This window comes from Sander vitreus, chromosome 13 (assembly GCF_031162955.1).
Source record: "Sander vitreus isolate 19-12246 chromosome 13, sanVit1, whole genome shotgun sequence".
In the NCBI taxonomy this organism is placed as follows: domain Eukaryota; kingdom Metazoa; phylum Chordata; class Actinopteri; order Perciformes; family Percidae; genus Sander; species Sander vitreus.
The window spans coordinates 25,681,528-25,707,920 of NC_135867.1; the positions used below are offsets into that span (position 1 = coordinate 25,681,528).

Genomic DNA, 26,393 nt, shown 5'->3' on the forward strand with positions numbered 1-26,393 from the left:
AGCGGCACTATCTGATTAGAGACAATCACTCCTGCTCCTGTTGGCGCTTCTGCCATGAACAGGAGGCAACCAAAGTCAATGGGACTCATTTTGATGACAAGGCAGGAAGTGCTAAATGCGTCTTTTACTGCCATCGCTCCTGGATGCGGGCTGGAATGGCGAAATGCGAAGGAAGAAAGATGGGACACCTTCCGTTGCAACCCCGGAGAGCTATACTAGCCAGAGCTCATCTGTTGAATGGCTCCCGTCCCACCTCCTCCTCCTCGTCCCTCTTCACCCTCACCTCCAACTCTCCACCCCTCTGCCTTCCCGCTTCACCTTGGCCTTGGCGCAATGACAGGCCCCTCAATTATCTCCACCGATTGATCGCGGCTGATTGCAATTGCCGTGAATTATTTAGACTTTGCTGAAATTGCTCGCTAAAGGGGAGGGAGAGCGAAAAGAGGGAAGATATTGCGGGTCAAATAAATTACACGTTATCCACATGAAGTATCGGCCCTTATAGGCAAACAACAGCTGTGGAAGCCTAACTGTGCCGATCAATGAAGCAGAGCTGGGGGAAACGGCATCCAGCTACCTTGTGCTGTGGTAACGGAGCTACCAGCTCAACACCCAATCTCCGCCGTCCCTCTCCTCTGCTACGTTAAGTAAAGACGGTGGAGATGTAGTGTGGGGCAGCAGACCTCCTGGGTGATGTGAGAGGAGCTGACTCTTTCCCTGGCCGGGTGCTGGTGTGGTCACAGCAGAGGAGCGGAGTGGAAATGACTCCCTCCCTCCCTCCCTCCTTCGCTCCTTCCTTCCCTCCCTCTCTGCCTCTCTTGCTCCTGTAGCAGAGCTGCTGCCCCCGGGGCTGTTGAGGTGCAGTAGGAAAAAAGGTTTTCTCTACCATTGTGGTGAGCGTGCTTGCCAGGATGCTGCAGTCAAGACAGCAGGGGAAGGTCTCTGCTTTGCCACGAGCAGGCCAATGTCACAGGCGTGACAGAGTGGGCGGGCTGCAAAAAAGGAACGAGGACAGACGCTCACAGATAGGAGGAATATACCCAGCCTGTTCCAGCATGTGATGGAGAGCGTCTGCCTTTGTTTTCTCACAGAGGAATACATGGGAGAAAGATGGCAGACACTGGTGTGTGTGGTCGTAGCTTCTGTTGCAGTTGGAGCATGCAAGTCTGCGATAATCCTATCGTTGATCTCAAGGATCATAGCAAACGTGGATTCACATGACGTCGCGTCGTGCCTCACTCCAACAAAACCGCTCGTGACAGGCCTCAGTAGGGTTGGGTACCGAAACTTGGTCCCTGAAGACCGGTATCTACCGGGCCGAAAGCCAACGCAAATTCTGGTGCCTCATTTTGGTGCCATGTCAATGCCTGCGCTGCTCTCTGGTGCTCCGAAACGGACGTTAGAGGCAACAGAAGCATCGCTGCACGTGGCGCTAGTTAACGCTGCACTTGGCAGCAGGTAACGTTAGCTGTAAACAAGCCATTCTTCAATGTCGCCGACTGTTGATTTGTGCTCTTTTTTTTTTTTTTGTATCGGTTCAAGCATCATTTAGGCACTGGCACCCTTTTTAAAAGTATCGTTGTAGCACCGGTATCGAAAAAAAAACAAAACGATACCCAACCCTAAGCATCAGACAAGGTTACTGCACCTTGTGTACTAATGCTATTTGTGTGTTATTGCTTATGTCCCTGACTTGGTCTAAGCAGCCTAAGGGGCTGATGTGGGCTGTTATTCAACTGTGTCTTATTTTAACCAGGTTAGGTGGCAGGAGTGCAGGGGAGAGCTGGGGCTAAGTGAAAATGCCACTCATTCCTGAAGAGTCCCTGGCCTCGTCAAGGTTAGTGGCTTGTCTTTGTAAGTTGAGGGATTGATGCATGAGCCTGTCTGGCGCTGAATTCAAAGTCCAAAGCTGTCACAGGCAGCAGCTCCCCCCCCCCTCACCCACCCCCACCCCCTCTCCCGCCCTCTCCCTCTTTGCAGGCTATCACAGGGCCCCGTCCTTCCCAACTTCTTAGCAGCCTGTCCTTTTGGGAACCTTGAGCAGCCCAGGCAAGGACACAGCGTCTGGTGCAGTAAGCCTGTGCAGAGGGGGAGGCTTTACGTAACATTCTGCTTTAAACATGGGTGTATGACTTCCCTGACACGGAGCAGTGCGGTGCAGAGCTGCACAGCTCACAGCACATGTCCCCTCGCACCCCCCCCCCCCGCCCCCCCCCCCCTTCCCGGACAAGGAGGGGGCAGAGAGATCCCTGCAACTTAATTATATCTTTCTCTTTTGAAAGCTTTCGTTTGAAATTAAATTTTCCCAGGCAATTAACTAAAGAGGAGTTTTTTTTTCTGAATTTATGAATGAATGATGGATATATTGCACAGGATGACAGGGGGGGAACGGGGGGGAGGGAGAGGGGGAGCGGGGATGCATATGCAGTATATGCTGCGAGGTTGTGTCCCTGAGATTTATTTCCATTGCGAAACGGGTGAAGTTCGGGGAAATTCATCATTAAACTTTGTACCTGAGAGCTGCTCTTTTATGCCCCCAGCGCAAAAACACAACAGAGTTCATAGTACACCATTCCACTGTCAGTATTTGGGTTATTTTCGGTGTGAAGGCTTGCATACTTTCACATTGCTTGGCTTTCGCAGGATGGGTGAAACATGCAAGAACTGGGGCTTCCCCACTCCCTTATTCATTCAGACCCACATCTTATAGTGGCTGGATATAACTTGCTGAATGATGTTACATGCTGCACACCCCAACTCATTTTGGCTTGAACTGTAATTGTGTAACTTTTTGGCTTCTGGTGATGAGCTGAACTGTTGCTGGGCAACAAGGGACCTGTGCGGGTGGCCTCGGAGAGTTGAAGCTACGCGAGTTCAGATCTGCAGCACATTATCTGGGTTTCCAATAGAGGAATGTCACTGAATTGCCTTGAAACACCTTATTTTAGGTATGTCATCCAATTTTTGATTATTTCTCGTTCCTCCAAAAAGAGTCTGTCTTCAAAGGTGCATAAAGACCAGCTTTGTAATGACTGTGACATTACAGATATCCTTCACTCCACTTTAAATGTGTCAATGAATAAATGAATGACTGATTGCACTGTCAATGAACAGCTTTTAAAAGAACATGGTTAAATAAGTGGCACATCTCTTAATAAAAAAAAAAATGAATGCACTCCCACACCACAAAGCAAAGAGCAAGGCCACTTGGCATAACCCCAGCTATGAAAGTGGTCTCTTGAATTTCTGAAAGATGCTATCCTTTTGTGAACCCTCCAGCCCACTTGTAAATCCATTTGTGAGGTGGCGTTATTCAGTGCGTGCTCACCAGAGCTGGGTAAACAGACCGAGAGACTGTGGCTAAGAAGTGCAGCTTTCTCGTAACCGCGTTTAGAAGGCGCCCAGTAGTAGAGAGGCCATTTCAGAGATGGGAGAGCACTGGGCTGATGACTTGAGGCAGCCATATGACCCGTTACTTTGGATAAATGGACTGGTGACCAGAAGATTGCTGGCTCACGCTCTGCTCAGCCTCTGCCCTTAAGCAAAGGCAATTAACCTGGATTCCTCCAGTAAATATCCAGCTGTAGAAATGGAAAAGAGATGTGCAAGAGTGATAATCGTGTAAGTGACTTTGAATAAAAGTGTCCACTAAGCAGGAAGATTAATACGGCTAATAGAGTAATGGCTTGTGTTTTCAAGTTCTCTGCTGAACATGTAGAGGAGTACGTCGTCATCCCTCCTCGTGTGTGGATCAACGGAAGTATATTTCCAGGATAAAGCCTGACATCATGTCCCTCACCTCCCGCCCTCTGTGTGTTGCCGTTCACAAAATCCCTTCGCTACAGGAAACAACCTTCGAGTTGGAAGCTACACGCTGAAAATGGAAAGTTTTGAAGAACATTTGGATGTTGCAACAAGGCAGGCCTGCTTGGTTCTTTCAGGGAATGGTTGTAAAGATTTACAAAGAATATTTTTACGGCATTTCCTCTCTAACTGGGACGTTTTGGGACCGATTGGTGGGATCGCTGTGGACGAAGTACACGCGGAGATACACTGGTAGGAGGCAATGAGGTTTAAATATCTTGCGTTACTGTATTGTGTGAACAGTTAACTTCATTAATATTGGATGTGGTGTTTTCTTTTGCGAGATGCAAATGTTCCACCAAAACAAGTTCCTTCCTGAGACTATTTAGCAGAGCCACCGTCGCTGCATCCAGAGCTTGGCGCCGCCCAAGACGATCGTGATTGGTTTAAAGAAATGCCAACAACCCAGAGCGTGGTGTAGCCAGACCTTACTCCCCAGCGCTGTGGGCTGCAATGCAAGACTAACCCCCTCCTCCATCTCATCCGTCTTTGTGCACATTCAGAGACTTGTCTCTTCCTGCGGCATTAAGGCCGGAGCGTGACCTTGACCTGATTGCTGAGGAGGCCGTTTGAGGAACTCTCCTGAAGGAGATCCAATCATGTGACACCCTTCACCGGCCTTGGCCCCTATCCTCTCGCCTGACCTTGTATGTCTGCGAGGGTGAGGGGGGGGGGGGGGGGGGGAGACAGCTGCAGGCGCTGTCATTTAATCGGGTCATTGCCGACCGAGGTCAAACGGGGTCAAGGTTCAGACCCAGACTGAAGTTTGGAATGGCTGACCCAATAGTTTTCCACCCCGTTTGACCATGGGGACGAACCGGGCAGGGTTAGTCTTCAATTCTCAATCACTGATAGCACACAGTGGTGGGATGTAACTAAGTACATTTATTCCAGTACTGTACTTAAGCAAATTTGAGCTACTTGTACTTTACTTGAGTCTTTTCTTTTCATGCCACTTTCTACTTCTACTCCGCTACATTTCAGAAATTTCGGCGTTTTCATTTTTACAGTGTGGCATTAGTACTTTTACTTAAGTAAAGGATCTGAATACTTCTTCCTCCACAAGTTTCCAACCCCCGTTTGACCGTGGTGACGAAGCAAGCAGGTTCAGTCGTCCCTTCAATTCTCCATCACTGATAGCAGCTTGTGTCAGGGAAAGGTCCTTTCATGTCCACAGTGATTCATGTCCAGGGTGAGCTGGCTGCGAGGATTTGTGTCATTGCAGTTGCCTTCGCTCCCTCCCTCCAGCTGCCCCGCTGTTTAAAAAGCACGCTGGCTCACTGTCTTGCTTTAGAGCACACTACTGTCTCTGCTTCAGAGTATTTTTATGCTAGCACGCTAATGTTTCTGCCCCCCCTGGATGTGATTACCATATGGCTGGGTGAGTCGGGATCCCAGCCCACTTTGTTAGAACATGCTGTGAGCCAGAGCTGCAGAGATGAATCGGTTCATCGATTAGTTGTCAACTACTGAATTGACCGCAAACTATTTTGATAAGCGATTAGTCGGTTTGAGTCATTTTTCACAATAACAAAAGTAAAACGTTTCAGATTTCAGCCTCTTAAATGTGAATATGTTCTAGTGTCTTCTCTCCTCTGTGACCGTAAGCTGAATATCTTTGAGTTGTGGACGGGACATTTGACGACATCTTGGGCTTTGACATTTTTCACCATTTCCTGACGTTTTATAGACCAAACAACTGATTACTCGAGAAAATAATGGACAGATCAAAGGTGCTGTAGGATTGTGAAGATCCAGGATTTAGCCAAAGAATTTGAACATCGACAACTTCTCAGTCCCTCCCCCCCCCCCTTTCTTCTGCTGTTAGACACCCCCACCCCCCCCTGGCCCTGATTGGTGCATCTAAACAGTTAGACCCCCTCACCGGCCCTGATTGGTGCATCTGAACAGTTAGACACCCCCCCTGGCCCTGATTGGTGCATCTGAACAGGGAGCTGTGGATTTTTGCAAATCTCACTCCAGGCTGTAGGTGGAGTCAGAGGAGCTGGATTTATTATAAATGACCTGCTTCCTGTAGTTCTACTGGAACATAGGGTCAGTTTCAGCAAATATGACAGAAAGGTAGTTTTACCTTAGTCTTACCTACTGCTCCTTTAATGGATAATGGAAATAATCGTTAGTTGCGGCCCTACTATGATCAACCCTATAGCCAAATGCCTTTCTACAAAAGAGTACTTACTTGTGACTTTTTTCAGAATATTACACACTGCTTTAAATGTACACTATAGTTGTAGAATTGGGCAATCTGGACTGTTTCCCTGAGGTCCCTGAGGCTTGTTGCAGCCTATTTTGATGCCATGTTTCCATATAGGGTGTGTTGTGACAGAAAATGCTACCGTTTTGATCTACTCCTTAAATAGTGTGAGTCAAAGTTTCCATTCTGATATGCTGCCTGTGCAACTTTGTTTCAAATGTAACTTTATTTCTGAGATGATGACCAAGTATAATTTAAAACTATTTATGTAGTCAGTGAACCTGAATCCGGTTGCATAACTTTGTTTATTTGGGTTTTTGTAGTGCCACCATTCACCTCTTAACTCGCCCACTTGGACAAAGTTCACGTCTTTGTCATTTCAGGCGTTTGCCATCAGACGGCAAAAAAGCAGGGTAACAATTTACAATTTAGTGAATCTTAACCTTTTAATCCGCAGCTGAAATGCAATATCCAAATGACACAATGTAACGAACCGATGAAAAATGGAATGGAATTAAATAGAATTCAGCAAAACAAAAGGGCATTTTGTCCAATGATGAAAAACAACTCCTAATGTCATCAGTGCCGCTGAGTAAAGCTACGCCCAGATATGAATATAATATCGTGTCTGACATGAGAGGCTGCACACAGGGTCTCAGGCAACTATGTGAAGAAGCAAAGACTCATTTCCAGTCTCGTTTTCGCAGCAATGTCTTTACTCTCTGTGGAGCCAAATGTCAGTTATTTATCAAATGCTGTGCTGCTCCTCTCACTGTAGCGTTACTAGAAAACAGGCCGAGACATATAGTCTTCAGCTTTGATAAAACAAAACTGATCATGTGCTGGAAGGAGTAAGGCATTATGCAAGGCTGTTGCCATTAGTTTCGAAAGGCCTCAATTTGTCAGGAAGGACACCAGCTTTAGTAAGGGGGATACGTCATCCAGATGCAGTGCATTCACAAAGTAGTCAGACCCCTTTATTCATTTCGTCATGTTGCAGCCTTATTCATTTCCCCCTCATCTATCTACACTCAGTATCCCAATAATGACAAACAGGATTTTAGAAATGTTTGCACATGTATTAAAGAAAAAAACTGACGTATTGAAATATTGAGACCCTTACCCAGTACTTAGTTAAAGCACCCTTGGCAGCGATTACAGCCTCAAGTCTTCTTGGGTGTGTGCAACACGTGGATTTGGGGATTTTTCTGCAAATCCTCTCGAGCTCTGCCAACTTAGATGGAGACCAGCACTGGACGGCCATTTTTAGGTCCCTGCAGAGATGTTTGATTGGGTTCAGGTCCGTGCCCCATCTGGCCCACTCATAGACATTCACAGAGTTGTCCCTCGTCCACTCCTGTGTCGTCTTGGCTGTGTGCTTCGGGTCCTTGTCCTTGTTGGAAGGTGAACCTTGGGCCCAGTCTGAGGTCCTGAGATCTTTGGACCAGGTTTTTATAAAGGGCATCTCTATACTCCGATCAACTTTCTCCTAACCCTGATGAATCCCCATTGTCATTTTTCGCACTTTTTAGCTTGAGTGCGCTTCACTTTTTTTCTTTTCTTTTTTTTACTTTTGTATAACCAAGTTTTCTTCGACAAATATTGGCATTTTTATGCAGTACATTTTTTTATTTTTTTTTTTAAAATCATAGATGGCCCCACTGGTAATCAAACTCCAAATCCTGGCATCGTTAGCACAGTGCTCTCCCCTGTGGTCCAAACACTTCATAAACTGTCTTGATTATGTGGAGAGAGTTGTCTTGTTAGACACAACTGCAATAAAAGGTGATCGCCTGCTAGGATTTGACATTTCAAATCAGACATCATTTGCTGCCCGCCTGGATACACCTTTAGCCCCCCCCCCACACACACACATAAAGGAGCCTAGAGGGAACCTGGAGCTGTGGATGTTGATTTTCAGCCTCAGCCCATCAGGTGTTCCTCTTGTGTAACTGTGTTATGTCCAAAGAGAGCAGCGCAACACAGGTGTCGCTAATGTCATTTTAAGTTGAGCCTTTGTTTGGGTTATTAAAGGTTATGGAAGCTACGGTAAAGCTTGTATAACGTGTGAGATCTTTATTTATTTATTTTTACACACACACACACACCTAGGGCTAGCACAGAGGAGCTGTGTGCTTGTGTAACTGTGTTTACACGTCTGGGGCCGGTGCTGGCACCATAGCCAGACGAATGTGCTTTATCCGGGGCCTCTCTCTCTCTCTCTCTCTAAGCCACCTTCCCCTCCATTCAGCATTGACCTTGGTGCTTATAAGGAGGCAGGGCTTGACCCACATTCACCCCCTGAACTGGAACTAGAACCTTCTCCCCCCCCGCAGCCTAAAGAGACCAGACACCCTATTCCACTTTCTCCGACAGCCATTTTCTCTCCGTCTCTGGTCATATGTGCTGCACTTTAGACATTTCTAAAGTCAGAAAGAGCACAGCGCCAGCGTTTCTGCAGCGTGTCTGGCAGCAGAGGAAAGTGGAGCAGCGGGCTTCATGACTCGTCTCCGAGGCACCAACTTGTCTGTGTGCACTAGGTCACCATTAGCACGCAGGGGCTTAGCACCGGGGCTGGTGAGAGTTTTAGCGGCAGGTCAGCCCTCCTCTGGTTTTGAAAGCGGCGTGTCAAACTGTGGCTGATGCAAATGAGTACGTACACGCAAACACATGTCGGGCTAGCATCTGGTGGGACTAATGGTCTTGTACGGGCAAACACTAGGGTGCTAACATGAGGCGCACAAATGTTCAGAGAGCTGTTTGGCAGTCTATTTGTAAGAGGTTTGTGTAACCAAATAAAAAACAAAAAAAGGGCATACTAGGGCTGCGCAATATGAGGAAAATATGCAGTAACGTTGTTGAATATGCCGATAATGATATTGCTTGTGATAAATTAAAAGATATTAAAGTGTACTCAGTTCTGCATTGCTGCTGCTTCCATGTTCTGCTAAATACAGCACATCGCTTGTTGAGTTTAAAACAAATGAAAGGAAATAATTTCCAACATTCTTCTATTGAACAAATTGAACATTAAATGAGATATATATATATATATATAAAAGGCACGGCTAAACAAAGAATGAATGCAGTTTTCTACTGATGTTTTCTTTCAATAACAATCAAACAAAAAATCTCGGAGTCTCTATTGCGATACGTGGCAGCCTTTTGCGATGTGTATATTGCGCAATTTGACATTGCGATGACGTTAAAAAGCCCTAGTGCATACCACAAGTCATGCTGTGGTTTCACTGTAAAATGTGTAAAATCCCTGTAATGCATAGTGATGAGTCAACTATATCATTATTGGCCAACTATTTTGATAATCGATTATTCAGTTTGAGTCATTTCTTTATGAAAAAAATGTAACAATTCTCTGATGGCAGCTTGTGAAATGTGAATATGTTCTAGTTTCTTCTGTCCTCTGTGACAGTGAACTGACGATCCTTTTGAGTTGGGGACAAAACAAGACACGTGAGGACGTCTTATGGGCTTTTGGGAAACACTGATCCACATTTTTTTTCAACTGATCGATTAATTGAGAAAATAATCGAGAGATTAATAGACAATGAAAATAATCGTTAGTTGCAGCCCTGGTTACTACTGCTACAAAAAAACTATTCTTCTTTTTCTAAAATTAAAAGGTGTTTTAAAAGGTGATAATTAAATGCCACTCTTACTCCTACAAATGTAGCTCCGGAACAGAAGCTGAACAATGGTTGCCAGGCGACGCCGAGGCTCCAGTGAGTGATGATTTTTGGCAGGCGCATTAATATTTAAATTAGCAGTCAAAGGTGTGCGTTGATTAGGTGTTTCACAATGGCTTCAAACGCCGATACAGAGGGCGTTGCAGAACAAACGATCTGTTTTTATAAATGAATGAAGCCCTCGGCTGATGTCACAGGAACGCGCCCGTCGAGGAGAGCCGCGGCTGATGTATGGAGGGATTACAAAAGCAATGCGTGAGCGAGAGTTTAATGAGAGACGGGTTTGCATGAGAGCACCGTGTGTGATCTGAGATCCATCATGAGCCATCCTAACCCACACAGAGGCATTCGTAGGGGGCCAGTGTCACGCTACCGGGCATTAGGGGCAGACGCGGCTCAGCTAGCCCCATAATAACTCCCCTAGCCAAGAAAGGCTCGTAACTCTTGTGGCCCGGGTGACATGTCATACCTTCATGGGTGTTGGATGACTGCAAAAAGCAAAAGTGCGTACGTCTGTGTTTAAATAAGGCCGGGGGGATCCCATTTAGCATTCTGAGTAAGCCATGAGATAATGGCCACCTAGAAGAGGAGACGTAGCAACTATGAGGTGGGGTTGGGCCGATGACGCCTGCCGATGGTGTTTTAACCTAGGGAGCAGTTGTTGTATCAAGGCATGGGAGGGTTTTTGCCAAACATACAGCAGGCAAACTGATAAGGGTCGCCTCTATTCCAAAGGAACACATCGGCAAAATACAGGGACTCATCACACAGAGAAGTCTCTGAGTCTTGCTTTGTTTTCTCTCTCTCTCTCTCTCTCTCTCTCTCTCTCTCTCCCTCTCCCTCCCTTTGACTGTCTCCCTCGATCACGCTCTTGCATGATGTTAGGAAGGAGAGAGGGGGGGGGGGGAAAGAAGGCGAAAAGTGGGTCAGGGCGACCTATTTTTTTTTTTTTCCCCCACAGTTCACGGAGGCAGAGGGTGGCGGTGTTATCGTCAGTTAGACGAGGAGCAGGGCCTGATGGGGAGGCAGGGCCTTGTCGTGAGACGCAGCCACTCAGAACTGGGTCAGCGGCAGAGGCTACGTCTTGTAAACGGCTTGTCATACTGGGGAGAAAAGCTGCAAATGAACCATAGATTATACGCCCCAAGCTGAGCACCGAGGTCTCTCCTCACTCCCCCACAGCCCCACACTTCAAAAAGAACCACAAAACCCACACGCACATGTAAGCCGTACAGTAGCGCAGGAGTCTCTGAAGCACTGCCACCTCCTAAAAGTTCCTCTCTTCCCCTCTCAGTCTCCATTAATAGTGTTTGATTACTGCAGTCAGACCTGACAAGCTCAAAGCCCGAGCCTTGCGTGCTTAGAAATAAAGGATCTATTCACATTTCTCTTTCTCTTGATACACTGGGTTGCTGTTTTCTAAATATAGGCCGCTTTCTCGCCGATCCGCGCGACTTTATTCAGGTCAGGTTATCTACTGTACCAAGTTCAACTGTGGTTTAGAAATGAGCAATACAGATGCTTATTCAGCTGCAATGACCTCTTTGCATATCATCTGTGCCATTGCCAGACATGTGAATAGATAATTTGCATAAGACCTTTTTATTTTTTTTTTTATTTTTTTTTTCCAACCAAAATTATCTGGTTCAGGTGAACTTTTCAACAGAAAACCCCCCAGTATCGCTGCAGTGCTGGCTAAACTGGACCGCTCATTGATTTGTGTAAGAACAAGACTTAGTGCTGGGTACATTTTTTGCTCATGTTGATTTTTGGCAAATTGCCATCGAGCCGCAGGGAAGACGTTATCCACAGTCCACACATGTGTGTATATATATATATTTTGTTTTTATATTGATTTGAAATGGGTGTGTGCCATCGCTCGTTGTCTCATATGCTTTGTGTCCGACTGCGTCTCAGACAGACAAAGCGGGATACACACTGGTTTTGATCTCCTCCTCACAACCAATTGCTGTGGCTGTTGTGTTGAGCTCAAATAGGACAAATTAGGAGTGAGATTCGGGGGCGTATTCTAGCATTGGGTACTGCTTATGGAGCAATGCAATTTTCAGGCAGTAGAGTTCACTCATATTTCACTACGTGGAACAAATCTGCCTGTAATGAATCTCCCAGGACCCTGTGGTGCCTCCACAACCAAGTCTGCTTTTTTGGTTCTTCTGCGGTGGGGGGAAGCGGGGCACGAGGCCATCTATAGTGGTCCTTGTTAATATTTCAACACACCCATCTCCCTGATATAAAAACTAGATTTATTTATTTTTTTTTTAGAAAATTGTGGGATTTTCACAGCAAATAAACACAAGTTCCTAAGTTTGTCTTTCTTTCATACCCTGTATCAGTCCCGAGTAATATTAATCATATTGGTTTTGCTCCGTGTAAAAAAAAACAAAAAAAAAACAGCCCTATTAGCCAAGGTGTCACACTAACAAACATAACATAACATAATATCCCAAGGTGGGGCTAAACATGGCGGGGGATCGGATTAGCAGCGAGACTCGGGTTTGCGCGCACACACACACACACACACACACACCCCGTCCGGCTCTCCTCAGTGCCACAGCTCCCGAAAGCCCTGCCGCTGCCGGGCAGCAGACCTGTCTAATGTTATTCTTAGCCCCAGAACTTCATGTCTCTGTGCAAAAGCCCCTTAACGTTAGTTGAGGAGAGTGCTCATGGCTCATGTCGCTCAACAACAGCCCTCTGAGGGGGTGTTTGCCGTCTGTCTTTCTGTGTGTGTGTGTGTGTGTGTGTGTGTGTGTGTGTGTGTGTGTGAAGGTGAGACATGCTGAGCAGCAAACCAGTCAGAACCAGTACTTGGCCACTCCAGCCAGTGTTGTGTTGAGGTTTTCTTTTTTGTTGTTGTTGATAGGGAGCCACCACAGTGCCTTTAGCAGATGGTTTCCAGCAGGCCTGCGTATGACATGCGATAACATTACAGTTTTGAGAGGTCAGGCATGAAGAGAACCAGTAGGAGGGCCAGGCCAGTCTCCGAGTGTCTAAACCAAACCTCCAATACAGGCCTCTTCCCACACACACACACACACACACACACACACACTATCGTGCGTGTGTGTGCGTTCTGTTCAAAAGAAAAGGCCTTTTCATGAATTCTCAAACACCCAGTATTGAACACATTGCTTCTAGCGGAGCAATGCAAATATTTACTGTATTACTTGAACCTTGGTGGCCGCAGTCGCAAGGAGGAGGGTGCCGCAATATTTGCATGCTGATAAAACCCCTTCTTTGTGCTTTTACAGTCGACTGTGCTCAGCTCTCATGCGAGAGCAGAGTTCGACAGTGCAGAGCCAGACTTTGGACTGCGGACCATCGGACCAATCAGAGGTCTTCATTGGGACCAGTGTTGCCACAGTTACTTTGAAAAAGTAACTTAGTTACTTTACAGATTACTTGATTTTAAAAGTAACGAAGTTTACTGTGAGGCAGCTGGGCATGGCCAGTAGTAGGGATCTTGTTTATTATGGCACGAAAGAGAGCGAGTCAACCGTGTTAAGGGCAGCATTTCCGCTACAACATACTGCCCGATCAACTTCTTCAACTCTCCCCCACTTACTGGTTTTGCACCGAGGTCCAGCTTTTGTTGTTTGGGTGGTGGGGGACCTCCTGCTCTCTGCTTCGCACCACCTGGCGGGACTTGCTCTGTAAGTTTGACTGCAGTGCTGCGACTCCAAATGTTTCTTCAAATCTGACGTAGTGTTTTTGTAGCTAGATAGCACTTTGTCGCCACCAGCACAGAGTGTACAACCAACCTTAATATTGCCGTCAAAATAGTGACTGTATTTCCAGCTAGAAAACGCGCATCTCTCTCTCCTCCCTCCATTGTTGTTTACGTTTGGGTCGCAGCGTGGTACAAGTGAACTGTCCTCATGCTGAAAACGTGACTTGTCGCATACGTGACTTCACTCCCCGAGACGCAAGAAGAAAGCAAAAATCTATATTTTTACTAAGGAAAATGACAAAAATAGTAACGCAGAGTGACTTGGATAAGTAACTTTAATCTGATTACTGGTTTGGAAATAGTAACGCGTTAGATTACTCGTTACTGAAAAAAGTGGTCAGATTAGAGTAACGCGTTACTAAGTAACTTACTGGCATCACTGATTGGGACCCAGCAGGTCATCATCAGCCTGTCAACACTGAACAGAACACTGGCTCTAAAGGCACTAAACCCCCCCTCTCTCTTTTAGTCGAAGAGCCATGATTGGCCGGTAAGCCGATGCTCATCCTTGGAACAGAGGCTGGGGTGTTTGTTTGGAAGCCACAGGTCACTCTGTGCCAATGGCTCAGAGCAGAGCTGCGAGGAAAAACAGTCTGGAATGCCCTTGTACGTAAACAACACCTCTGGAGTGGATGGCCAGCTCATCACACAGGTGTATTCCACAAAAGCAAGTTTCTACTACCCTCAGCCCCCCCCCCCCTCGCTCCACCCAATCCCCTTTCCTGAAATGGCACAGGGCTTGTGCATGAAGGAGGAGGGGTGGTGGTGGTGGTTTAAAAATAAATCTGTGCAGGCCGGTCAGACATTTTGAAATTCTGTTTCTATCTCAGTGTGACAGAGAGGTTAAAGATACAGCATTCTGATAAATCTCTTCCCACCAGGGGGAACAGATAAGGAGTGGCGTAGATTGAATAAAAGAGCTGAGGAGAAAGGGGGGAGGATAGGATGGGGGGGTAGGAGGAGGGCTGAGATGTCTATCAGGCCGCGTGAAGGTTTTATTTTTTTTTTTTGTGTCTTGCAGATCCAGTTCAAGGGCACCCGCAGGCGAGGCAGCTCTTGCTATCGCCGTGCCAACGCTGGTACTCAAGGTCATATGAGCCAGCCCTGTGACATTAAAGAGGAACACGAAAGGGGAACCACAGACATGCATGTACGCACGCACGCATTCTGGCACAGAATTGAGCTGTAAGGGGGGAAAAGTAGCCTTTAACTTCCTTGACTCTTTCCTGTGACTTTCTGCACCGATGTCTGGGTCTACAGCGGATTTTTGTGAGGCCAAGAGCTTTTTAAGGGCAGTAATGAGAGTGTCTTATTCTCCCTGCACAGAGCCAAGAGATGCTTGGCTAACTGCTTTGTAGTTGCCAGCCACACACATACAGGCGGCATTTGTGTGTGTGTGTGTGTGTGTGTGTGTGTGTGTGTGTGTGTGTGTGTGTGTGTGTGTGTGAGAGAGAGAGAGAGGGGGAAAGATGGAAGAGAGAGAGAAGAGTCACAGTGATAAACCTCAGGGGAGGGAGGAAGAGGAGAGAGGGGGGGAAAAAAAGGTCTTACAAATTATTTAAAGGGACAGCGAGCCATCGGCAGACACTTCCAAACGATCTGCAGTTGAGGGTTGAGGCTAAAGTGTGTTTTTTTTTTTTTTTTTAATTTTTTTTAGCTTAAGTGAATCTAAACTTCTAACCAATCAGCCTTCAGTTAAAGAGCACAGAACGCTGTGCTGTACAGGCAAACTATAGTGCAGCAGCAGATGGTTTCAAATGGGTTAGGTGTCAGAGTTGTGGTCGCAGGTCCAGGTGTTTAAATGCTTTGTAACTGTTGCTAACCTTTTGTGAGTCACACTTGATTAGCCGCGGCAGCTACATGGCCGCAATGTGAATGCAAACATTGTTTGGTACAATTACTCATCATTTTCATTACGTCAAGCCGACAGAACAAAGGTATCCTGCACACCCAGTGGGTTCCTGAAGGGCTCATTTGAACATTTAGTGTTTCCCACGAATCAGTAAAATGCTTGGGGTGAAGTCTGGGGCGGGGGGGGAATGCTGATTAGTGATAGGCCTTTTAAACAGAGGATGTTTTGACAAGTGTCAGTAGGGAACGCACAGGTGTAAATAGCACAATGGATGATGGCTGAATTCCATTTAGCTGCTTGAGTTTCATGGTCCAGGTATTGTTACTGGGAGTAGAACAGCCATCATCAATGACATTAGTAAAAACCTTTTGTTTCTATTCCGTCTATGACAAGTCAAAATCGCTGTGTGGAGATTTGTGTAATATATTAATTAGTATACTGTAATGGTGTCCTTTTTTGGAGTGATGCATGATAAATACATTACATGACTGATAATGATAAAGTACAGCATACATAAAATGTGCCTTATACTGTTAGTACATAGCTTATGTGTGGGCAGGCCTGAATATCATGACACATGACCTATATCATGATAGAAAAATATCTGTATGTGATTTAAGATAAGCGTTGGCCTTTCTCGTTTTCTGACAGGTGTTTGCCACTATTTTATTTGATTTAATGATTTATCAGGGCGATTGCACATTAATAATCATTGCTGTTAATGTGAGTTAGCCAAAAGGTCATTTTTCATGTGTAGTTAGTCTACAGACATTACAAAGTCAACTTGATTTTTACATCAATAGCCATTTTTTTTATTAGGGACTCTTAGTCCTAATAAACGTGAGTAATTGACTCTTACTCAATTACTCATGTTTTATGCTTTTTGTCATGCTGTTACCAAGAAACGTCTGAGCACATCTCTGGTAAACACGAGATTTAAAGTGGGGCTTTTGCATGATTCTTTGTGGAGAAACTCCGTTTTACCGATCTGTCGATGAAGTCAACTAATCAGTTAGTCGACAAAATCGTGTGAGTGTTACTTGACTAAGAATTGTTTCATACAAACTTCAGTCGTTTCCTTCACTGCGATGTTTTGCTCTGATAGTAACAAAAGTGCGCTCCTCACTGGATAGCATGCAGGTGCACTGACAGAATAGAAAATGCAGTGTAGACTTGCTCATCCACTTTCTGTTGTTTACATTGTAGTCATGTGTCCATCAGACAACCGGGTATCATCTTGCAGTGCCCATTACATTGTGAATGCACAGTGAGAACAATGTGCTGTTCTACGACAGCACTCATATCAGGGTTGCACGCAAGGCATCAGAGTGGTGAATTGAGAGAGCGCCCTTTAGCCTCTTCAGCCTGAGTTCAAGTCCCTGTTTTTGGCCCAATGCCAGGGGTCTTTAACGAAATTTAGGCCAAGGACCCCTAAGCTGAAAGAGAGACCGAGTAGGGACCCACTACCGCATATATAATTGAGTTGCATATTGAACTGGGCAGAATGGATGAAAAGAAATGGATATTATTTATGCATCATGTTTTAATGTTAAACATACATCTGGAAGGCACAGTGACTCCCTAAGCTTAACTGTATGGCTACCATAGTTACCTATAGTAAGCTTATCTTCAATGTGTAAACAATGTTTTCTTCACAAATAGGCCAATTTATCTCTGCTATTAAAATTTTACATTCATATTAATGTCTATTTTCAGACTTTCTGAAACTTTCAAAAAATATATTGTTTAGATAACTTGCACTAATTCTACGGGACCTCCCTTTTCTCTGTTGAAGATCTCTGCTGTGCTGCATTGCCATTAAGAGAAACACTAGATCACTACCAGCTGAAGTCCAGGGGCTCAGCTATGTAGCTGACCCTGACCTCCCTGTGTCGGGAAAAGTGAAGAGGATTTTCCTCAATGAAGTATCACACGGGGGTTTTCCCTGCCATTATAAGGTTTGGGTGCAGCACCCGAGCCGTTTTGGGCAGCACCTAAGCCGAATGAATGTAACTAAAAGACTTTTCTCAGATCAAATTACTGTAATTGGACTTCTTTAGCTTTAAGTTTTGTCTTTAAGCTTTTTGGGTGCAATTTATTTATTATCTGCTCTAGCTTTTCCAATGTTTTAGACACATATATGGTGATAATAATGCTACAAAATGATGCAAAACTACCACAAAGGGACACAAACCTATTGCAAAGAGACGCAAAATGACCACATAGACCCAAAACAACCCAAAAGAAAACAGAAATGACCAAAAAGAGACACAACACGACTACAAAGAGACACAAAATGTATGGGGAAATTGCATTTTTTAAATTGGAAAAACGTTAACATTTTCTTGAGGAAGGACGCCTAAAGGTAGTGACGCACCGAGCCGATAATAGGCCCTCGGACAGTCTGGCGAGGTCGGTGACTTGAGTCTGTTCGGTGTGTTCCGTGCCGTCGTCCGTCGGAGGAGCTGTCAGCCTTCATTTTGGCCGACCTGACATGTTGCGTCGGAGGGCGGGCAGTTGGACTCCGTGACCAATCTGATTGGTGGCGTGCTAATCCGGAAATGACGAGTGGGATGAGCGCGACTAACGCCTCTCAAAATCTGACGGAAATCTTTTGATCTGAAATGAAAACAGATTCAACAACTGCACGGCCTATTTCTCTCTTAAAATGTTTTCAGAAACACGTTTCGGTGAACTACTTTAGTAGAATATGAGATCGTATTCTGAACGAGCCGCCATTATGCCCCGTTGAAAAATCCAGGAGCAGCCAGACCCACGTGATGTGTCCGTCCAATCAGCTGCCGGCTTAAACCCCCCCCGCCAAATACGCGCACCCAAGTCTTCCACAAAGCTAAGAGAAAACACTGTAATATAATCTAATTCTTATTTTATACAGCCAACAATGTGGCCTTGATAGTCTGTTATCCCTACAGTTTTTGTCATCCATGGCCAGCATGAGAAATGCCTCATCTGGGATTTCACACCAATGTACAATGAATTGGAAAAGAAGTACAAGGTGAAAAGTAATGGGGATGATTTTTGGACACAGATAAGACTATGTTTTCTAGGACAGAATTAATAGCCCTACTATCATCTAAAAGAATCCTTGTAGATGTAAAAGTACAGGCAGACATTGTATGAGTCCACAAAGTCAGTCTCCCAGGCCGCTAATGGAGCTGCTTCAGGCTATGCATCAATATGACATCACAGATTACAATCTTTAGACTTTGGGAGCACTTTAGGTACTTTCAGTGCTGGAAGAACGGAGCGAGAACTGGCCGACAAAACACTGAGTCATTATAATAACAATCACAGAGATGGGTGGAGTCGCGCAGTGATACAGCCAACAGAAACTACTAATGTGTCCCCATAGAAACCTGCAGTGTGTCTGTGGGACTTTAGAGCGATCTCAATAAACTTTATAGTATCTGTCGTCTCATACGGTATCGCAGTATTCCTTTTCCTATTAGATGGTTACAAAGAATAGGAGTAGGATTGCAATTTTCTTTTTCTTTTTTTTTTTTTTTTTTTTTTTTAAATCAAAGTCATATTTAGTCATAGTCATGTACATTGATTTCAGAAAATGCATTAGAAGCTGAACTTCTCTCCAGCATGTCAAAGTAGCCAACCTCTATGGTACCAGTGGAGTTAGGGTTAGACCCAATCACAGTGTTTGTCTACAATAACTTCCGGGTCATTAATTCAGATATCTTTAAATTCCAACTGATAGAAATAACGCACTTGCACTATTTCTTTACACCATTTGTTAATATACATGCCAATGCTGCTAAACCGTGTTGGGCAAGGTACTTTCAACAACTCCAAATCTTCCCGACCCCCGACATCACACCCTTTTTGTATTTCACAAGCGTATGAATCTAAAACTGGACATTGTGGTTTAACAAGCAGGTAGCCCACGGTTTGGAGGGATTCACCGACCATCAGCAGTTAGCTCAGCCTCAGTGACTACACACAGCACTGTAGGAGTCACACACCCTCCAGATCTAAATGAAATAAAAATGAAAACTAGAACTAGGATTCCTAAATGTACGCGTACCTGTGGCTAACGTTAGCAAGCCAGCTATGAACCCACAACGTGTGACTGATTTTGAATTACCGGAAGTGGCATTTGTACTCTTTTGATGACTATTTCAGTGGTTATTCCCTTTTGCATGCTCTATATTAATCTAACTGGGCATTTTCTCTCTGCCTGCATTGAGTCCTGCCTTCCATTTTGTAGGTTGACCATCTACCAGGGAGGACGGGTTTACTCCCGGACAAACCTTCTCCTAGGGTAGGTGAACATATGTATCCAGCCTGCATGACATGTAGTCTAAGTCTCTACCAACTGTACTTTCTACTCAGACAGGATTTGCCGGATAAGTGTCCCTCACACTTGTGATGCAATCCTTTTGAACACTAACCACTCAAAGCTGGATTTGAAGCTCCACTGAACCCTGATGACCTTTGACATTTAAAGTGGAACTATGGAAGAAAAGCATAGTACCATTTTGACTCTTTCTTTTGATTAAACGGAAAAGCATTTAGACTAAAAAAAATCAATAGGTACAGGCTCGAGTCCTGAATCACTCCAGCATAAATCTTCCCGGTGCCTGGCGTGGAGTCGTCTCTGTATCATTTTTGGTGATTAGTTTCCCCATTACTCAAAACAGATGTGTGTTCGCTGGTGATGAATGATCCAATTATGGGATATTTGTCACCCATTTGATATCTGCTGCTGGTCTGGCACTGTAAAGCATTTCAGTGGGGTTGCTACCTTGCACAGCAGCTGGAGTCTCACGAGATCACGCGGGGATCACATATCCCACGAATATTCATCTTGTCGGCCTTCAAGTGATGCGTTTTGTGTCTGAACTACCAGCCTACCCAACCAATCGGCGTCCGGTGAGGAGCTACTGGCAGCTACGGGCGTGGCTTGGGTGTGTGTGACGGCCGCGACCGTTTGTTCAAAGCAACAGTGGCGGAAATCGTAGACCGATGGTTCATCCAATCGCCTGCCGGGTATTTTTTTGAAAGTGCCTGCCCTTTTTTTTTTTTTCAAACAGTGTCCAACCACTTCTCAAATGGTTCTGGGTTAACAGACCCTCTGGCTCGCCAGGTTAACCTTTTCAAATCCACGGTCAACTCTGGATGGGTATGTGTTGACCCAGCCTTTGGATTTGTTTGAATGGCCAACTGGCCATTAGACAGGGCTTGACCTGTTGTGTTATTCTGTCCCCAGTAGCACCCAGCCACTTCTCCCTCATCATCTCATCAATCTTGTGGTTACAGATACAGGCGTACTCAACTGTATAGCACTAGCTCAGGGTGCAAAATTCACTTTTTTTGTCCACCAGCCAAATGGTTAGGTAATGTTTACATTTTTACCAGCCGCTCAAACAGATTGCCAATGCTTTTTTGGCTGGCGAGTGAAGCAAATCTACCAGCCACTTGCATATTTACCAGCATTTGTGGTGGATTGGTGCTAATGCTGTACCCTCTTGCCTTTTCATAACATTTGATTTAACCACTAAAACCTCAAAAGCCTGCTTCCCCTTCTGTTGACATGCCTCAGATAGCAGTCATATATGTCTAAACTGTAGTTGACCCCTCCCAACTGCTCCACACACACACACACACACACACACACACACACACACACACCAAAACAATACACAGACACACACAGCTGAAAGGATTCATGTACACCCCCTCCCAACCCACCCTCTGTCTGTGGACAGTAGGCTGATTCTGCAGCCTCTCTCTCTCTCTCTCTCTCTCCTGCTCTACTGTGCTGAGCCGTGTGTGTGTGTGTGTGTGTGTGTGTGTGTGTGTGTGTGTCAGCTGCCTAATTGGGCATTCTCCCCTCGTCGGAGCGCCTGCCTCTCCTCTCGGGCCGGGGCTGCTGACGAATGGCAGCGGATTACAGATGAGGACACGGTGACCCGCCTGACCTTGCTGCACAGCCGCGGGGGAGGGAGAGGGGTGGGGGGAGACATAGCGCTAGGGGTGGGGCGGATAGGGTGCTTGGACTGCAGAGTTGGGGAGGGGGGGGTGGGCAGTGGGCATAGGTGGAGGAGGGGGGGCAGGCGGCGTCAGGTCAGCGGAGGATGAGGTCGCACCAAGGTGGGCGAGATGTTGGGGTTGGGGGTGGGGGGTGTTTGCCAGGTGGCCGTGCGGGCGGGTGATCAGGCGAATGACAAGTGTCACATGACAGTAGCCACCCACCCCTCCCTCCCTCCACCCGTGTCAGTATGTCAAGGGCACGAGCCCCCGCTGGCAACCGCCACTGCGGCATTTTTTCCCCCTTTTATTTATATATTTATTTCCTCTCTTCCCCCTGCTCTTCTTCTCCTTTTTTCAACTTTTTTTTTCTTTTCCCCACGTGTTTTTATGCGTCTATCAGATTGAGGCGCGTCTATATGACTGCTGGCTTGCCTCCACACACCCCGCCGGGGGCTGCGATGTGGTCGGTCAAAAGTAGGCGGCGGATCCTTGAGTGTGGCGAATTTTAATTTCTGTAGCGCACTGTAGATATTTCCATGCCCACCCCCGTCACCCCCCCCTCACCCTCACCCGCCCCTCCACCTTCCTGCTGTGTGTGTGTGTGTGAGACTGCCAAGGTGAGGTTGTGTCCTCTTGTTAAGAGCGATTAATGGCACTCGTTATGTACATAATGAAATATCCCTGCTGATGCATAGGGTAGCGTTGTCTCTCTCTCTCTCTCTCTCTCTCTCTCTCTCTCTCTCTCTCTCTCTCTCTCTCTCTCTCACACACACACACTCCTATTGCCTGCATATGTGTGTGTGTAACATCGAGGACGCTTTGTTACAGCCTCCAGGCTACTCCGGTGTGTGTTTGATGTGGTGTAGAGACCCTCCCCTTGTAAGCCATCTCTCCAAATGAAAAACGAACGGGAATTAAGGCCCTATCAATTCACAGTCGAGTTTGTTCCTTTTTCTCGCTTTAGATGCGCACAACACCGCGGCTCCCTGCGTGACATGTGTTCTGAGAGATAGAGATGGGTGGCTCACCACCGAGTCCCGTTTTGGCTGGCGGAGTAAATTTAGATCTAATCTTCTTGTGTGTGTGTGTGTGTGTGTGTTCTTTTATAGCCCGAGAATGTTCACCTAACATCAGCTTTTAAGTTGACCTTGTTGTGTTGTTTGCTCGTCTGAGGCTTGTGTGTGTGTGTTGTATTTCTAGGACGAGACGCTGCTGGCTTCCCTATAGGTTTTTATTTTGGCCTTGTGTGTGTGTGTGGGCACGAACACCATTCAGTGCCTGAGTCAAGCTGTGCAAGCTCTTTTAATCCCACGGCCCGGTGCACGTAGGCTTGATTAGTGGCAGCAGTTATCTATGCAGAAGACAGCCCGCCCTCCTTTAGCATTTGGTCAGGTCTGGGGCACTTGGGGGGGTGTCAAGTCATGAGAAAGGTGAACGAGGAAGGAGAAAGGCAGGGGGGTGCGATGGCGGAGGGATGGCGAGAAGTAGGGAAGAGAAGAGGGCTGGAAGCCTGATTAGTATTCTACAGGAGTATTTCTGCCAGTAGAGCAAATTGATTACTGCACTTTACCTGTATCAGCCTCCACAGCTAAGGATGACAAGGTATGGGAGCATGATATGTGTCTGCGTTCGCCTCCCATCCACAGCAGAATCGGTGGCTTAGTGTTGAGTTTGTTTTTGTTGTTACTCTGTTGGGAACTTTTTTTACTACATTCGCTGGATAGTTTGCTCCGTCCTCTCCGTCTCCTTCTTCATTACAGAGGAATAATAGGCGGGTTGCAGTTGGGTGCTGGCCTTGTCTATGTCTCTCTGTCTGATTTAATAGTCAATGGCTGACTGAAGGAAGACAGACTCATTTCCTGCAAGCCTTGGCCACCGTGCTTGTCTGCATCTAGGCTGACAGTTGCTGTGTTTCTCTTGGTTACAGTAAAGGCACCCCGATCAATTTCGAGGCAACAAAAGTTTAGCGAAATTCAATTTTTATTTGTTTTGCTCGTTGATTGATGATTTTCCAACAACACACAAAAAAAGATGGGTTCAATGATGGTGTTCAGGCTCCTGAGCCCTGCTGGTTTTCCCTCTAGCTAGTCAATCAGGGACTAATAACACCTAGGCTGCCAGGTGAAGGCAATTAATTGCAATTAACCTCTGCTTAGATAAAAAACCCAGCAGTAGTTTGAGTAATGGCAACCAGAATTGACACCCACTGACTCAGACACAATACCTCTGTTCAAATGCCCCTCTACTTTTATCATTGGGGACTGAACCAAGTTGTAAAGGAAGACAGTTTCGTATTTATTTCCTCGGCCCTGAACAGGCCTTCCACTGTGAAATTTGAAATTAAAAAGTCAATTACCCTGATCAGTTCAGCTTGTCAGTTGCAGACACGGCGTCGTCAATAGTCAGTGGCCACTGTGAGGGCTTTTACATTCCCTGCTTGTCTCCCGGGCCTGACCCAAATCATGAGCCCTCCATTTACTGACCGAATGTGACCGTTGGAAGTTGATGAAGCGCGGTCTTAATCTAGTCCACCTGTATTAAAAGGATCCAGTTTGAAAGCAGAAGCGGGTTCATTATTTCAGCATGGTAATCGCCATGTGATACACAGAGATAAATATTTCCTCTGAACCAGCCAAACAACATGAATTGGGTTGCCAAAAAGTAATTTTAGTATTAAAAAAGTATTTTTCTTTTCTTTTCCAAATTCTCTGCCCAATTTACCATGGCTGGTGTTGACTAGGGTTGGGTACCGAAACCCGGTTCCACTATGGACTATGGATATAACCGCTTCTTACTCAACCGGTAGGAATCGGACCGGATTAGAACACAAATTTCGGTTCCTCATTTCAGTTCCACTTAATGTGTCGACTGAAATATTTTCCCTCTGTCGCTCCGAAACGGATGTAAAAATATCACACTTTCTCCGTAGTCTACCGTTAGCTAGCTACCGTAAATGCAGGCTACTTTTAAAATGCCATATTTTCCCTCTGGGCTCACCAAAACGGACGTAAAAGCATATTACGGCTACCACATCTATAAAAGAGCCTTTCTTTGATGTCATTTTTCAGTTTTTCAAGAATCGGTTTAGGAATCGGAATCGTTTTAAAAGTACCGATTCGGCATCGGAATTGTAAAAATCCAAACGGTACCCAACCCTAGTGTTGACTATCCAGAGAGGTGGTTATGTAAGGATCTGGGATAAACCCGATATATGTCTACGGTCATATTTTATAAATCTTTGAGTTCCTGACCAGGGCATCTCGTCCACAAATACTGGACAGATGAAGAGCAGCTCAGACAGGGCCTCACATCTTTCCTTCTGTAGTGCTCCAGTAACCATGCTGTATTTAGTAGGTAGTGCAGCCCCCTGTGTGTTAGCTTTTAAGACTTACTTGCGAGGGGGAGGCTTAAATGTAAGGAGGAGGTCAAGCTAAATAAAGTGGGTCCTGCCCTCATGTCTATACAATATGGATTTATCTCTACTTCAATTGGTGATCTTGGCACACATCAAAAAAGGGACTTTTACCACATAAAGAGGGAGTTTGATGAAAATCTCACACCTTAACTTCCCGCTGTATTTAATCCTTGAAGAAAACTGTGTACATTCTTACACTTTTTTTTTTTTTAAACCATTTTTTCATATCTAACTCCCAAGCCTGGATAAATGTATGATATAAAAAGAACAGTCCTTTATATTGGCAGTATTTTTTGAAGTCCCACTGTAGAACCCCAACAGTAATTATGGGGTCAGTTATCCCATTGTCTTGTAGAGATGGAAATGGCCAAGGACCTTCTTATATCATGCTAGATTCTTGTGGTGTGGGTTTTAAATGGAGCGTTTCAACTGTCTATTATTAGGATTCTATATTACAGTGTTTATGGGATGTACAGTTACTTTTTAAATACTGGACTATATGCAGTAGTCAGCAGTAGAGCTGACTCATACGCTGTTGGATAAGCAGTAAAAACAAAACAGAGGTAGTGTGTCTTAGAGGGTTTATGGCAGCGGTAAAGCTTTATACTTCTGTTTGCAGTAATGTAACAGGTTCTCTCCCAAGTCTTCCTGGCAATAACTCTGATGAGGTTTAGTTGGGTTTATGAACTACTTTAGTGTTGGCTTAAACTGAAATCCAAAGTAGTGTCACCTTTGTGTAACATTGGCAACCTTGTTGCCATTATTATCCCAATGGCCATGTGTATGACACACGTGGTGAGTGTTTACTGTCAGCATATATAAAATATTCACAACTAAATGTATCTTATTTTGGCCCCATGGTACATTTAAAGTTGTCTAGGACTAGGGTTACAACATACCGGGAGTATTTGAGGTGGGAATAAACAGGAATGTATGGGAAATAGCGGGATTAAAATGGAAATATAGGGGTCGTTTGCCCAGGTTGTATTTACCATATCAGAAGCAGACAGAATTCATCAATTTGCCAAATAGATCCATTACTTTGTCAACCACATCAATGGGGAAAGAGCCAACAATGTGCGCTGAGTGCAAACATAGGATTTAAAGTGAACAACTACTTTATAAATACATGTTTTACAATAAAGAATGAATGGAAATATCATTCAAGCTACATCCCACATGGTTACAGCTTGCTAACAGAAAACTAGCAGGTATAAACTGTGTGCTTTGCTTGAAGCTGTTATCTGCTGGTGAACTGAAATATCATACGAATATATAATATAACATGGCTACATGAAAGCAGGTCAGTGAGTGCAGTAGTGTTGGCAGTAGTGTGGGCTCTGCAATTTTAAATGAGCACAATTTTAACCAAAAACAGCCGTAAGACACGCCATTGTGAAAACATTCCCAAGCTTAACTTCCCTTGAAACTTTCCGAAAATGTCTTCCGACCCTTTTTTAAAACTTGTCTAGTACACCTGCTTTAAAAAAAAAAAAAAAAATGCTGCAGTAAACGTCTTTGCCCACTAGAGGATGTATACCCGAACCGAGCCCGTCGGGACCCATCGGGACCCGTCGGGCCGGTAT

General features: G+C 45.4%; 1 protein-coding gene across 1 annotated transcript in view; it reads left to right on the forward strand.

Moving 5' to 3' along the window:
• Positions 1-26,393, forward strand: part of nrip1b (nuclear receptor interacting protein 1b) — a 47,221-nt gene that overhangs the window by 7,259 nt on the left and 13,569 nt on the right. Inside the window, 1 exon segment of the mRNA XM_078265869.1 lies at positions 14,556-14,719. The gene's annotated coding sequence lies outside the window, so the exon portion shown is untranslated.